This window comes from Herpailurus yagouaroundi, unplaced genomic scaffold, assembly GCF_014898765.1.
Source record: "Herpailurus yagouaroundi ecotype Mexico unplaced genomic scaffold, PumYag 211, whole genome shotgun sequence".
Classification (NCBI taxonomy): Eukaryota; Metazoa; Chordata; class Mammalia; order Carnivora; family Felidae; genus Herpailurus; species Herpailurus yagouaroundi.
Window position 1 is genome coordinate 1,466,428 of NW_024412442.1, and position 6,000 is coordinate 1,472,427.

The following is a 6,000-nucleotide window of genomic DNA, read 5'->3' on the forward strand; positions in this document are numbered from 1 at the left end:
TTTCATCTCTAAGCTCAGCAACTTTAGCTTTTGCTGAAGCCCAAGCCCCGGGGCAAACAGCCGTGCACATGCGCCCGGATTAGCTTGCTCCCAGCTGGCAGGAAGTCAGGGTGAGCAGTCAGGACCTGCCCTCCAAATATCCACAGTCTTGTTCTGATCCCTGAATGCTGCCTTGGACTATATCCTGGATGTCTGAATAAGACCTACTTGTCCCCCTCACAAGTGACTGGGCAGCCTGGTTGAAGCCGGTGCATGGGTTGGCCTCCTCTCGCTGCTGGAAGTTCTGTTGATAATAGCCATAATTATACTCTGTGCAGGACAAATTAAATATCTTTAGCCCGAGTCTCTGTTGGTCAGGTTGATCAGGATGACAGATGGAGATGTATACTCATGTGAAGAAATATTCAAGTTCCGCCAGGAATTTGCAGGGTCAGATATTGGGGCAGGCAAACAGCCCTTGCCTGAGCATCACTGCTGGGCATGGCAAGAATGCACAGTCCGACCACCCTGCCTGGGCGATTTCTCAGGGTTGTATGTGCAGCCAGCCACCTTGAGGAAGGAAGTGACCTCTCTAGGAGAAAGTGGGTTTCTTCGCTGTCTTCTGTAAAAGATGACCCCCATGGCCTCCCATGGCCTGTGCTCCTCCGATGTGACAAACCCACTGTATGTGTAGCTCACACTAGGGCCCTCCACGTTGGCCCCGTGGGACTGGGCCCTGAGGAGCAGGATGCTTTTGCTACTCAGTGTGCTGTGAGTAATAAAGTTTTTTGTCTCTGGGAAAAAACATCCAATCCAAGAGAAGCCTGAAAAGAAAAATAAATACGTAGTAAAGGAATGTATAAAATAAGATAGAAATTAGTCCAGATAATTGCTAATAAAAAATTTACATAGACTAAATATACTTGATAAGATGCAGCAGTTTGAGAAGGAATTTTAAAATGATCTATGACGTGTACCAGAGACACTGCTATTAGAGGACAGGACAAGTGATGAAGATCCTGGAGCGGTCAGGCATCAAACAAATAATTAGGCTTCAGCTGTAAAATTTTAATATACACCAAGTATCTTGCTATATTAATATTTGTAAGCTCTCATCAAACTCGAAACAGTTGATCTTGTTAGAATGCCGCCAGATGGGATCCATATTGATCTTATTTAAGGTTTACAACAAACTCGAAAACCAGGTGTTTTTAAAAAGCAGAGAATGGAGCTGTGAACCTTCGAGTAATTTCTCAAGAGCTTGCCTAGAACATGTGGCCCAACTAGGACTCAGTCTGCGTGTTTGGTTCCTTCTTTCCTTCCCTCCTCCACCCCTCCTCTCCTCCCTCCTTCCATCTTTTTCTTTCTTCCTATCCTATTCCTAACTCCAAAGCTGTTACGCTTTCGGATCTGTCTTTGAGTCTCTTATTCATGAGCTAGTTACGAGTAACTTAATGAGATCATTTGGCAGCTGCCTAGGATGTTATGATAAATAGAAAAGGCCGCGTTACATGTTAGCTTTGGAGACCTGACCAAATTATTCCAACCTATTCTCTGTGGTGTTCTACCCTCACCGTTTCTTAAATAATGAGATTATCTAATGTCACAAGCGCTGCATCCTTTGCAGTGGTCTTGGAAGGGATGTTTAGGGGGGAGGAGGAGGCTAGAAGGCCTAAAGAATGTGCTACTGTACTTGTGAAGAGGGAGTCCTTTGTTCTCTGGGTCCTGTAGCTCTGGTGACATTTTTCCCATTCACACCCTAATGCCAGTGACTACAGAGAAGAGTGTGCTTTCTACTATGTGATCCCCTTTGCGGGTGGTGGGTGGGAAATAAGGGATAAAGGGGCCTGTTGCACGTGCAAGACGGTGGGCACATTGCACCCGCTCAGGAAGTCATGGGGCATGAACAGAAGAGCCGCCACTTGCAGAAACGTGGCAGAAGCACAGCGGCACCTTGTTCCTTGTTCGTTTTTCTGCTGTTACAGCTTCAAGGCGACTCCCTCTGGGGCCCTGCTCTGCGCTTTGGAGGCTTAAGTTTGGTGGCCCTTTTTACCAGTTTGCACCCCTTTCTCCTCAGGCGACCGCTCACACTGTGAACCCCGGTGCCCGTATCACGGCACCTATTAGTGTCTGTGACCAGAGAGCACACAGACTGATACGCCCTCGAACTCTATGTAAACTGTAGAACACGCAAATCAGATAACTCGCTCGTGCAAGGTGACTTTTTAACTCTTAAAAGACTAATGTACACAAAATGTAAAAAAGGACAGTTAAGCAAATGCCAATTAAAGCATCCTCTGAAGACCAGCAGCATCCGCAGGCAACTTCTTAGAATACTCTGAGTTCCCACCCCCGATTACTGAGTGAAGGCTGTTAGTCTGTGGGATTTTTCTAAATGTTGATTTTATTTATTGAGAGAGAGAGTGAGGATGAGCAGGGGACAGGCAGAGAGAGAGGGAGAGAGAAAAATTCCCACGCAGGCCTCGCACTGCCAGCACAGAGCCCGACGCAGAGCTCGAACTCATGAGCCATGAGATCATGACCTGAGCCAAAATCAAAGAGTCGTTCGCTTCACTGACTGAGCCCCCCCCAGGTGCCCCACGTGAATCTCTGTTTAATAAATACTCCAGATAATGTTAATGCAAAATAAAATGTGTGAACCAGTGGCATTTATTTATTTATTTATCTATTTATTTATTTATTTATTTTCTGTAGTGACATGACAGGTAAGACTTCTTTGGACTCTTAATTTTATTTTATTTTTATTTTTTTTAAGATTATTTATTTTTTTAACGTTTATTTATTTTTGAGACAGAGAGAGACAGAGCATGAATGGGGGAGGGTCAGAGAGAGGGAGACACAGAATCTGAAACAGGCTCCAGGCTCTGAGCTGTCAGCACAGAGCCCGATGCGGGGCTCGAACTCAACGGACCGCGAGATCATGACCTGAGCCGAAGTTGGCCGCTTAACCGACTGAGCCACCCAGGCACCCCTGGACTCTTAATTTTAAAAGAGCGAAGAAATAATTTCCAAGTAGTTCAGTGTTGGGTTGCTGGTATAGAGGAGGAATTAATTTTGTAATAGAGCAGACCGACGAAAGTCGTGAGGATTCGGTAACATACGTGTGCCACTTGGACATGACATTCTGTAAATGTCAATCATCACGGAATTCTAACATGCCCGCTTTTACATTTTAATATCTTCACAATCATGTGAGTCTTACAACCAATGCAATTAGAAGTATTACGCTGATGAATTAACAGCTGTCCTCTGGCTTGGTTAAGAGTGAAAAGACGACTGCATGTTTGTACATGCATGCCATGTCAGTGTTTTCACGTTCTGTCTGTCTCGTCCCTGGAACACAGTCAAACTCTGATTTGTTCAGGTCTTAGCTCTGTCGTGAACTTACTGTCCTCCTTAGTGATTCCCTGAGGTTATGTGAGCGACCGTCTTCATCTGTGAACTAGGCCGTCAGAACCGCGCTGTCCTCATCTATATGCCGGGGGAACCAAAGTTCTCTCCAACTCTAACGTTCTGTGGTTTCAATGAAATACTATTAGAAATAAGATCAATTCACAGTGGTGGATGTAGACAGTTAAGGCTGCAGAACTGAACAGGATAAGAATGTCAGGAAGCAATGATTTTGCACAATAAAGAACTTTCTGGCCTGGACAGAAAGGCTGCAAGAGGAGGAAATATGATGATCCTAACAAAAATAATCCCAACCGGAGGGGCGCCTAGGTGGTGCAGTCGCTTGGGCATCCGACTTTGGCTCAGGTCATGATCTCACACTTTGTGGGTTCGAGCCCAGCGTCGGGCTCTGTGCTGGCAGCTCAGAGCCTGGAGCCCACTTCAGATTGTGTCTCCCCCTCTCTCTGCCCCTCCCTTGCTCACGCACTGTCTCTGTCTCCCAAAAATAAATAAACGCTAAAAAAAAATAAAATCCCGATCTATTCCCTTTGTCACACATGGAGAGACTTGGGATCATGTTTCCAGGACAGAATGTGCCCCAGGGGAGGTAATTCCTGTGCGCCTGTGGGTCCTCAGAAGAGCCAAGAGAGATCACCTTCTTGATCATGGAAGAATTAGGGGATGAGCATGAAGGCTGGGGGACACACCAGACGGCTTGGGCCACTTCCAGCCTTCAGAGCGGCCAAGAGTGTCAGCAAAACTGGGGGACGTAGTAAGGGGGCGAGCATACTTACAAGTCCCGCACACCTACTTGGAAACAGGAATAAAGCGATAGTGCTATGCTCTTAACTTTGTTTCCCAACATGCCGTGTGGTCAAACATGTTTGTCTCCTATTCCAGATATTCCTTAAAGTGCTGGAGGCAAAAGTAAGTCCCCTCAGATAAAGTCATAGCATGAATTGTCTTTGGCTCAAGCAGACCACCTGCCATAAGGGTCTGAGCACACGTAATTCGGGAGGCGGTTCTTGGGAGCTTTGGCCTTGAGTGTGGAAAGCACGGGAGAGGGAAAGGAGGGAGGCCCTTCCTGCACTGCTGCTGCAGGTGATGAGGGCACCGCCGCTCGCATCTCTGGGCCAGCGTGTAAAACGCGTACGGTGTGCCCGGCGGCAGGAAAGCCAGGCTGGATATGCGTTTGCCGGTCGTCCTCGTTCGGGCTGCTCAGAGGGTGGCCCTCCTGGTCCTTTGTCCGCTTGCACAGCGTGTTCGGCTGCCCGAGTTCCGTACAAGACAAGGCAGCGCTGGAGCAGAGCGAGCAGGGCACCGGCGGCTTCTGCGGCCCCCTCTCGGCACCCCATGTCCGCCTTGGTCTCACGTTCCGCTCCTCAGCGCTCATCCTTGCTTTAGCAAGGACACGGCCACTCGGGATTGTACTGCACACCTACAAAAACTCTTTGTTTTTAAATAATAATTGTACAATCACATGCACTGTTAAGAAATAACACAGGGTTCTCGTATTGCACTCAGGTTTTCCCTTTTGTACCACAGATTCCAGATTTACCGCAGCCAGCATCAACACACGTGACGCTCTAGGTTGCCCGCTCCGCAAAGTGATCAAGATATTCATGTGTACGGACATCTGGGTTCTGTGCTCCCAGACCGTGATTCCTACAGTTGCCCACTGAAGGTCTTCGCAGAGGCTGGATGGCCCAGGAGGGACCCCAGTGAATCTCCTGAGCTCCGGATACACCCACCTTTGTCCTTGCTTGTCACAATCCCACCTCCCGACCAAAGGGTTAGTGGCTTCCGGTAGGAGAGTATTTTATCTCTTGGCCACCTGCCGGTCTCCTGGCGGGAGAAACTCAAATAACCATTGGTTGTCATAGCTTTCTATGTGTCGAAATTCAAGTCTCTGCTACGAAGAATGTCCCCCACCCAGCCTTCCTCCAAGACGGAACCTGTTTACATAGACTGATTTAATAGGGGCGAAAAGTATAGATTATGCGCTGGATCCTGGGAATGATAATGAGATAGGTCACTTCTAACCACCACACCTTGGTTCCTTGACCCGTACATTTTAGCTTCAGATACAGATGTTCATGGATTGGGATAAATGGGAGAATAAATATCGTAAGATATCCATGCTGCCCAACCAGTCTCCAAATTGCATTCAATCTTTATCACAATCCCAAAAGCGTTTTTCGCAGAAAAGAGAAAAAATGATCCTAGCGTTCTTATGAAACCACAAAAGATCGTGAATACCAAAGCAATCTTAAGAAGAACATGAGGTATCATGAGAAATCTAGAAAAGTCAAACTTGTAGAAACAGAGACTAGGATAGAGGTTGCCTGGCTGGGGAGGAGAGGCATAGGGAGAAGTTGGCAAAAGGGCTCAGACTGTCAGTTACAAGACGAGTAAGGTCTCATGATCGAATGTGCAACTGATAACTGGAGTTCACATGACGGTATTGCGTGATTGAAATCTGCTAATAGACTAGAACATAAGTGTTCTCCCCTTTGTGCCCTCCCCCCCATAAAAAGGTCAAGACGTAGGATGATGGATGCGTTCATCAACTTGGCGGGAATCCTTCCACAATGTACTCGTGTATCAAGT

General features: G+C 47.1%; 1 protein-coding gene across 3 annotated transcripts in view; it reads left to right on the forward strand.

The window, feature by feature from the left end:
* The window catches only part of ZWINT (ZW10 interacting kinetochore protein), a 30,828-nt gene extending 25,289 nt beyond the window's left edge, over positions 1–5,539 (forward strand). Inside the window, exon 9 of one of the 3 annotated variants that reach the window (XM_040454190.1) lies at positions 4,915–5,539. The gene's annotated coding sequence lies outside the window, so the exon portion shown is untranslated. Of the gene's footprint in view, positions 1–2,798; positions 2,818–4,914 lie in introns of those variants that run through there. The other 2 variants (XM_040454187.1, XM_040454191.1) reach the window with 2 other exon arrangements.
* The last annotated feature ends 461 nt before the right edge of the window (positions 5,540–6,000 follow it).